Source organism: Octopus bimaculoides, chromosome 20, assembly GCF_001194135.2.
Source record: "Octopus bimaculoides isolate UCB-OBI-ISO-001 chromosome 20, ASM119413v2, whole genome shotgun sequence".
NCBI classification, from domain to species: domain Eukaryota; kingdom Metazoa; phylum Mollusca; class Cephalopoda; order Octopoda; family Octopodidae; genus Octopus; species Octopus bimaculoides.
The window spans coordinates 47,087,679-47,097,678 of NC_069000.1; the positions used below are offsets into that span (position 1 = coordinate 47,087,679).

Genomic DNA, 10,000 nt, shown 5'->3' on the forward strand with positions numbered 1-10,000 from the left:
GCTTTTATGAAAACAATGATATGCAATAAAAATATGCATTAACAATAGGAAAGTAGCGTAACAACATGCAACGTCAAGTAAACAATACGTAACAACGTCAACAGAACATAAAACCTGATAAGCGTCACTGCAGAAACGCAACTCCACGTCACCGAACGTAAAGGTGACGTAATCAAACGCTAGATGACGATAGTCACAAAAAGTCATCGGATTTAAGAGGGACACGAAATGTAACGTTGATGATAACGTCAACATAAACGTTAAACGTAATCTGACGTTATATGACGTTTCACCAAACAACAGATGCCCACCATATAAGAGACAGATTTTAGTAAATATCTGTTATATACTAAAACAAATACACATATACATATGTATGTATATACACTCACACACGCACACAGGTTTGTCAAAATAAAAATACGTATGAATTTATGAATGAGTGTGTATGTGTGCGTGTGTGTGTGTGTGTTGTCATCAATATTCTGTGTATATTGTCTTCAATATTCATGGCACCTACGTTTTGTAATAACACATTCCAATGTTATACACGTTGGTCATTTTGTAAAGTGGCGGGACGTGTTTAAATTTACATCTATGTATAGGTATACATACGTATAGGTGTACTGGCACACACACACACACACAGATGTACTATACGTATGTTTGAGATGGACGATGAATTTGTATGTTTGTGCAATGCATATACACATACATGCATACACAAACACATGCATGCAATCATACATACATATATACATGCATACATACATACATACATGCATACTTATATACATACATACTTATATACATACATACTTATGTACACACATACAGACAGAAACTGTATAATAAAATCTGAAGGAAGATGAAATACATACATGTAAAAAACGACCATCGGAGTATCCAAGAGTTTTGTTCGGGGTATGTTAAACGGGTGTCGAATGTAGCAGGGAAGGAATCTGAAGACAGAGGCGGGGTGGGGGTGAGACTTATTAAGATGTCAGATCTAAATGAAGAGAATAACAAAATAAGAGTCCAGACGATACGTAGCGACGCCAGGGTCTTTGAAACCTTTTCCCCTGCTTTTGTGAGGTGTCAGACGATAGGTAAAGTCGGGGTAGGAGTTTTGGAGATAGAAAGAGAGAATGAGAGAGAGAATGAGCGTGTTGGTGGGGACGAGGAAAGAAGACGAAGGAAGCTGGAGAAAGATGGTAAAGAGGGTGGATGTGGTATTATTAGAAGAGTAAATATGAAGAGGCGAAGGGAAATTCGAAAGAGATGGGTGGGGGACTAGAGAGCGAACGGGGTAGAGAAAGCGAGTAGCAGAGAGTGTGAGAGAGAAAAAAAAGAAGAAAAGAGTTATGGAATGAAAGAAAGAAAGAAATAGAGGGTTGCAGAGAAAATAAGAAAGAGGAGGGACTGAGAAATGGCAAATAGGCCAAGATTAAAGTTTGGCAAAGAAGAAAAGAACCAATGTGATGTCTCCAAACCAAAGAATACAACTTTCTTCCCGCCATAACACACACACAAACATATATAGATATTACACATCACAAAACGACAAACATGCATACATATATCTATCTATTTGTATAATATATATAATTCTTACTCGGCCATCACACATATAGCAACACATCACAGATACAAAACACAGACACCACACTACATACACACACACACACACCATCCTCATTGCGTTGTTTCAGCCCATAGCACACCCACTGCAGGTCCACTGGTGGCTGACGTCGCTATGTATGTGCGTGTGTGTGTGTGTACATATACCCATGTGTATACATGTGTGTGTGTGTGTGTATATATATATACGAATATACACACGCATACATACACACACAAGTAGAGACAGTTCGCCATCCCCACCATCAACTTCTCCGCCGTCACTACAAACTCAGACTCCGCCCCCCCCCCCGCCACCCCAAACAACTTCCCTGCAAGTAGTGATAAAGCCAAATACCTACATCTGTTGCTTTGCTCTCCCTCCACCTCTCACTACATGAATCCCCTCTTCCTTCTACACTGTCCTCTGTCTCTGCTACTCCCACCACTACCATCAGCAGCGGCCATTGAACCTGTCTCTCTGCTATGTCACTTTTTTCCACAACCTTTAAATAACTTCATTTCTTAACTTGGCCGACGTTATTTACAGTTATTTATTTCCGTTTGTTGTTTATTTTTTTCTTTTATAATTTTTACTTTAAGAATGGCGTTTCTGCTTGTCTATTACTACCGCTTCCATATCAGAATGTGTGTGTATTCTATAAATTGCACCAATTGCCTTTTGAGAGCCGATAGTAAATTGGGAGCAGTGACGATGGAATGAATGCAAGCTATGATGTAGAGAACATTGTTAGCTTAGGTGCATTTCTTGATCAAAATAACAGTCAAATCTACTCCAAAGCACCAAGGAAAGACTCTTTTTCTCTTGAATAAATGATTCCAGAGTGAAGTTGATTCTGAAGTTTGCTATTCTGACCACTATTTTAATCTATTAATATCCATTCATTTGCTTGGTTCCAACTAATTTCTGTTTAAAAAGAATAGCAACTTCACCTGGTCTGTCCGGTTTTTTTCCCTAAAAATAGTGAAAGTTTGGTTATTCAAGCTGCTTTGTCCTTCGCTTCATCTCCATATACCAAAGATCCTTCCATTTGACCTTCTCAGTTTGAAGCCAATTTCACAGCAAATAAAACTTCTTCAGATTCTTTTTATAGTTTGCAAGAAGGAAAAAAAAAAAACAGAACTTGGTACTTTCTATGAAGCATTGTTGCATGGACATTTCTTAATATGTTTTTGTTCTTTTGTTGGCTTCTCTTTATATTATTTTGCTCTTTTTACATTCTATGGTGAGCTGAGAAGGGACAATTGTAGCAGTGATTCAAAACCAAATCCCTGGATGTGCAGCAGACATCACAAGCAAACCACTCCGCTTGCAAAGACCTGTTGAAACAAGTGAAATCGAAATCGTATTCGTAATTGAACCAAATTCTATGACTGGCACCTGTGCCAGTGGACCGCTAACAGCACTGTCTGAGAGCGATCATTGCCAGAGCAGCTGTCTGGCTTCCGTGCCAGTGGCACGTAAATAGCACCATTTGAGCGTGATCGTTACCAGCGTTACCTTACTGGCACGTGGAAAAACATTCAAGCGAGGTCGTTGCCAGTGCCGCTGGACTGGCCCCTGTGCAGGTGGCACGTAAAAAACACCATTTTGAGCGTGGCTGTTGCCAGTACCGCCTGACTGGCTCTCATGCTGGTGGTACATAAAAGCACCCACTACACTCTCGGAGTGGTTGGCGTTAGGACAGATTGGAGCCTGGTGCAGCCATCTGGTTCACCAGTCCTCAGTCAAATTGTCCAATCCATGGTAGCATGGAAAGCGGACGTTAAACAATGATGATATACACACACACACACAGAATCTTATGGAATAAATATTAAAAAAAAAACATCTATAATATGTCTTCTGTAATTTAAACAACAACAACAAACAAAGTCTGGTAGAAATAAAGCAACAACAACAACAAAATGAGAAACAATAATTTAATAAATATGATAGATTGTATAATTTGCTTGAAATAACAATTCTGATTTGTTCGTTCTTCCATAGAATATTGTGGGAGAGGAGGGCATGGAATGAACGGAGCTCATACATTTTGCTTTTGGACACTTTAGCATTATTATTATTATTATTATTATGCAATTTGCTATTTTGCTGGTTATTGTGATTTTTTTTTACAATTTTGTTGACTGTTGACCATTAAGGTTAGTGTGTACACACACACACACACACACACACACACACACACACACACACACAAAGAATTTGGACAAAATATTGAAACACAAACTCTTTGGGGGATTTTTGGTAATGAAATTTCAAATTAACCAAGGCTTAATTAATCTATAATGAGGGGCAAGTGTAGCTGTGAGCTGAGAAGTTTGCTTCCCAACCACATGGTTTCGGGTTCAATCCTACTACGTGGCACCTTGGGCAAGTATCTTCTACTACATCCTGAAGTCAACCAAAGTCTTGTGAGTGGATTTGGTAGAAAGAAACTGAAAGAAGCCCAGCATGTATGTATGTATGTGTGTGTGTGTGTGTGTGTGTGTGTGTGTGTTAGTGTCTCCTTGTCTTGACATCATGTGACAATTGTAAAAGAGTGTCACTGCCATTTATTTCCAATATTCTGTGAAAACATGTCCGGCTTGGAAACAGGTGAGGGTTGACGACCAGAAGGAAATCTGGCTTTAGAGAATCTGCCTCAATAAACTTTGTCCAAACTGTGAAAGCATGGGGAAGTGGACATTATCATGATGATGATGATGATGATGATGAATATTCCATGATTAATGGCTTCACATTTTGGCACAAGGCCAGCAATTTTAGGGAGTGGGGAGTAAGTTGATTACGCTGACCCCAGTACTCAGCTGGTCCTTATTTTATCAACCCTGAAAGAATGAAAGGCAAAGGTGACCTCAGTGGGATTTGAACTCACAGTGTATAGAGTCAGATGAAAGACCTCAAAGCATTTTCTCCAATGTTCTAACAACTCTGTCAAGTGAACAACATTCAATAATGAAAAAACAAAAAAACTTACTTTTCTGTGTCTCTGATAAAGTATAGCTTATATCTAATTATAGAACTAATTAAATGTACATTTAATTAATTTTTATCATTATTTTTGAATTACACTCTCTTGAAATTCCTCTAAATTCTGGTCAGATTTTTTTCCAGAGAACACAGCAGCAAGTTTTAGAGGTGTTGAGTGACTTTCTGGCGCCAAGGGTAAAGTATGATGGTGGGAATTTTGACAGCAATATCTTACCAATCTCTCAGTTCCACAACCTAACACTGAATAATGGAACCACATCCAATGAAGAGTGATTGTTCCAGCAAAGGTTAGAAAAAAATTGGTGTTTCCAGGATTTTGGTCAATTCTATATGTGTGTGTGTGTGTGTGTAGATAGACAGATAGATAGATTTATATACACATGTTCATATACTGCAAATGCATGAATGCCTGAGTGTGTTTTTGTATGTGTGTGTGTATATATATATATATATATATATATATATATATATATATATATATATATATATAAGAATGCGTATACATACATAAACCCACTTGAAACAAAATATTGAAATAACAAGCAACAAAGAATGGTAAAGGTTAATTAGACATAATTACATTTCATTAAACAATTAATTATGAACTTGGCAGTGTAAGAGGCTGGAGGGGAGGGGAGTCAATTAAGATGATGCCCTTCCAGCCCAAGTAGATTACTGGTACCTGCAATATCAATTCGTACATCTGGATGACCCCAGATGGATTTGAACCAAGAATAGTGAGTTTCCATACCTGATGCTGTTTGTTAATGATTTATATCAGCTGAGTTTGTCCCACAGACCCAGACATCCTCACTCAAGTCCTACAAGATGTCTAATTCTCCATTCTTTTTTTATGATATCTTCATTCTATACACTGTATGCTAAATCCAATGAAATGAATTCAGGGTTTACCTATCGAGTGAAATATTGTGTAATTGTTTATTTTCAACAATTCTATGTATTTCATATCATTTAATGCGGTAAGCCAGAACCTGGGTTATACCACAATATTAATTAAGGTACCTTCCTAGATCTCAAATCCCTATTCCTTTATATATATATATATATATATAAAGGGTAGTCTGTGATTTCAAGTTTATTCAAACTTTACTGAATTCTTTCATCAGTAAATGCTCTTATTTAACACTCAACATTAATTAACCATTAATTGTACCACCACATCACAAAATTGCCACAAAACATCATCAGAGATATAACAAACTTAGAAGTACAATCTGTAATGAAAGACCAAAAAATTCAAGGAAAACTGAAATATCTCATGAAAAAAAGCCATTCATTACACTCAAAGACCATAAAAGTAACTTGGACAATTTACTTCGATGTAAGACTGATAGATACAAAAAAAAATAATGACCTGAGCATAGTTAGCAAGGCAATCTTCAACCAATATAAACAAAAGAATCAAACAATCCACAAATTTGAAACTATGGAACAACACAATGGCCATTTTCAAGTAGTTTAACAGCACCAAAAAGGAAAAATAGTTGCAGATTCATATAATTGAATATTGTTGACTCATCAATAAGTGAAGACCTTCTCCAAAAAGCTATCTATTTTAGAAATGAATACATGGATATCACAGGTCAATTTGTAGATTATAATGCATGTCAGAAGCTTGTTTTACTTCATCAACAACACATGTTGGGATTAAGAAGACTGAAGTAAGCAATCTCAATGTCACCATGGGAAGTCATGAATGCATGGAAATCTGTGAGTTGGTAGGTTTGTTCCAACTGCAAAAATGCTTAGAGGTATTGTTGTTTTATGGCATCAGCCAGACCTGTAAAGGGACAATGGACTCATGCTCACAAATGATGCAGGTGGATATTCAACAGACACTCAGGAAACAAACTGCACCATCTTTGAAAGTGTTCAGTTGGAACGAGAAAGCTGAAACTAATTTGACAAAAGTAAACTTCCTGTATATCACATTTGACCTTGAGGTCATATAAGCCTTCAAAAAACTACCACCACCCCCTTTATACAGTCATGAACAATTAAACCACTAATCAGAGACTAACACCTGACACTTGGTAACAGGTTGTTGATTTTATCCTCAGATGAAGCCATATTCAACAAATCCATTGAATATTACGACAAGGTATGGCTGCACAGTTTCTACCCAGACAAAATCAAATATTCACCAGAAACAAACAACCATCACCAACCATCCAAGGAAGGGGAACATTACAAGCTAGAATCCACCAAACAATACTAATATGGAAAAAAGTTTGGCAAAACACTGCCTCACACTCTTTGGTAAATACTTCCCACGTGGGCACAGATTCCACCAACTGTTCAACAAGAACAACATAAAGGTAAACTTCTGCTGTAGGAGAAAACTGTTCTGAATCATCACAGAGCCACAATGCAAGTATCCTATAGCAACAACTGCCACAACACAGAGGTCTGCTCCGTTAAAGTGAAATATCACAAATGAAATACAATATACTGCACTGACATCTCGCAATACCTCAACCTGCTATGCAGGGCTAATTGAAAGCACATTCAAAAGTCATCTGCATTCACAAAATAATCCATTCTGCCACTGACATCTGGAAAAATGCACAGTATTGTCTAAACACATTTGGAAATTAAAAGACACAAAATTAAACATATCACATGATACTGACAGAACAGCAACACACAGAAACAGATTGTCACAGAATCCACCAATCAGTCTCAATCTAAACTCATCTCAATTCGTTGTCATATAAAAAAATTTCTGCGAACCAATTCCAAAGTAGACTTGCCCACCTAGATTACAAACACCACCAACAACACCTTATAATCAACACTAAAACAGAACAACCTCCCCATACCTGAAAGAAGGAGCATATGACATGACGAACATTATGAAACATTTGATTACCTCCAAGACAGAACTGCCTGCCAATGCGTGACCAAAAGAGCAAACATCAACAAGTGACACACACGTGATTAACCCTGAAATATGGCTGCCAGGTGATAATTGATGGCAGAGGCATCACCTGATACCTGCCAAAGAACAGTGAACATCACATGACAACACAGCTAGTCATGTGATTAGCTCTAAAACAAAACTATTGGTCAATATGAGTGGACGTCTCAACAGCAACAAAGCTACCAGTTACAAGAGTCATCATCTGACCAATCCTATTGTTAAGCATGGAATCAATTAAAAGATGACCAACATTCCTAAATACCTGGAAAAAAAAAAGACCATTCCATTTCTATCTCAGACTCGTCAATATTTACTGATGTTAATTGCATGAAACCTTTAGGTATGACCAGACAATTCGGTCCATCAAAACAATGTGTGTGTGGAGGGGGAGAGGGTTGGATGTGTGCAGATTTCAAGAATTAATTTTGTTGTCATTATTTAGGCTCAGAACTTTGATTCCAGATTTAAGCATTTCAGCCATGACCATCCTGTTTATTTTAGGGGGTTATTTGCTTTTAGAAGTCACTAAAAGTAAATTATCTTTGTTCTTCATTTTAAGGTAGTAAATTGTGATTTGAGGGAAATTCGGCTGCTATATTTAACAGGTCGTGTGATCCTGTAGAGGTTCCTTTATTGGTTCCCCCACACATGGATGGTAACTATGATTTAGTCATGCATATAATGTTTATTCCATAACAGCACCAACAGTTATTTCTTCAGAACCAATTGGGAAAAATAATAAAATAGAAAATGATTTGGTTGCTTCATGTAAAAAAGAAAAAAAAATTCAGCTTTTAATTAAAGTGGATGGAGTTAAAATTCAGAATGTGAACAAGAAGGACGTTGGTCACTTGTATTTCTTGATTTTATAATTGGGAACGTGTGATTCTTAACAGACTGAAGTCTACATAAATCTGCCTCTTCAAGTACATGGATGGAGATGAAGCTGGTTTATAGAATCAAAATAATATCGAGTTTCATTTCTGGCCACCTTTGAAATGATTTTCTCTAAACGGCAGACATATTGTCTACAGGTTGGAAGTTGAGCAATTTATTACATATATATATAATATCATCATCATCATCATCATTTAGTGTCCGTTGTCCATGCTGGCATGGGTTGGACGGTTTGACCAGGGCTGGCAAGGCTGGAGGGCTGCACTAGACTCCAGTCTGATTTGGCAGGGTTTCTATGGCTGGATGCCCTTCCTAACACCAACCACTCCAAGAATGTAATGAGTGCTTTTACATGCCATTTGTGTGACACTGGTATCTGCCATGACCATGATTTTACTTGGCTTGATGGGTCTTCTATATATACAGGGTTATTCAAAAAGAAAGAACAGATTTCAAATTTAATTTTAAACCAAACGGTAAGAGACACAAAACACATTCTACATATTTCTTGATAGGAGAAGGTTTAAAGTTTATAGCTGAACATGATCAACTGAATTCAGCCTTCAATAAAGTATTTTAAAGATGTAGATTTAGAAGCCAGTGTATGAAGACCCAGCCATAATACTCCATCAAACATACCAATTTTAAGTTGGAATCAAAATTCTTCACCATGAACAACCATTTAGCAATTTCTCTCCAGGGGTTACAAAGAGGTAAAATTGTATTTTATGAAGTCTAGAAATAGATTCTTCAATGGAATTGGTCTGTCAGTGAGATTAAAGCTCCGTCTAATTAATCTTTACCATTCTTGTTAGATGTTATTTTAGAAAGAATTAATATAAGGAGGAGGAGGAGGGGGAAGCTGAGATTATTTTAATTAATAGCAAAACAAAAGAGGAAAAACAAAACAAAATAAGCAGTAAAAAGAGCATTAATAAATAAATTTAAACAAATAAAAAAGAAAAACAGGAGAAAAATGATGGAAACAAAAAAAAATGTTTGAAAAAACATAAAATGAGAAGAAAAACAAAAATTATTGTGGAATGTAGCAAATTGTTGAGAAGACCAAGCCCTACACACACAGAGACATACACACACACACACACACATGTATGTATAGTGGAAGTGTTGATAGCATGACCACTGATAGTCAGGGGTACTGGTCAAAAACGGAAAAAAATTGAAAGTTGGGTTCAGTAAGCAGCTACTGTTTAAAGGACCCTGCCTGATGGGATCACAAAGACATAAAAAAAAGCCAAAAAAAAAAAGAACCAAAGAAGCTGGAATTACAAGAATGGTCAGACAAAATTAGCAGCATATGGGGTGGTGGTGGAGGGGAAGGGTAGACAGGTCGAACAATGCTACAATTAATTAGGAGGGGAGGGGATTGGGTGGAGGGTCTAACAATAACAATGGTTGTTAGTGGTGGTGGGGGAGGTGGGGGATCAGGTAGGTCTAAAAAAAGATAACAGTGGGTGGGGGAGTGGGAGTAGAAAAGTCTAACAAATATAGTGGTTGGGGTG

The 10,000-nt window shown here is 37.2% G+C and overlaps 2 protein-coding genes across 2 annotated transcripts in view; both read right to left on the reverse strand.

Moving 5' to 3' along the window:
• The window catches only part of LOC106871289 (sodium-coupled monocarboxylate transporter 2), a 27,667-nt gene extending 25,999 nt beyond the window's left edge, over window positions 1–1,668 (reverse strand). The window contains exon 1 of the mRNA XM_014917662.2: window positions 882–1,668. The gene's annotated coding sequence lies outside the window, so the exon portion shown is untranslated. The remainder of the gene's footprint in view (window positions 1–881) is intronic.
• A 1,882-nt stretch (window positions 1,669–3,550) lies between these two features.
• The window catches only part of LOC106871287 (palmitoyltransferase ZDHHC3-like), a 53,121-nt gene continuing 46,671 nt past the window's right edge, over window positions 3,551–10,000 (reverse strand). The window contains exon 9 of the mRNA XM_014917660.2: window positions 3,551–10,000. This exon is cut by the window's right edge and continues 276 nt beyond it. The gene's annotated coding sequence lies outside the window, so the exon portion shown is untranslated.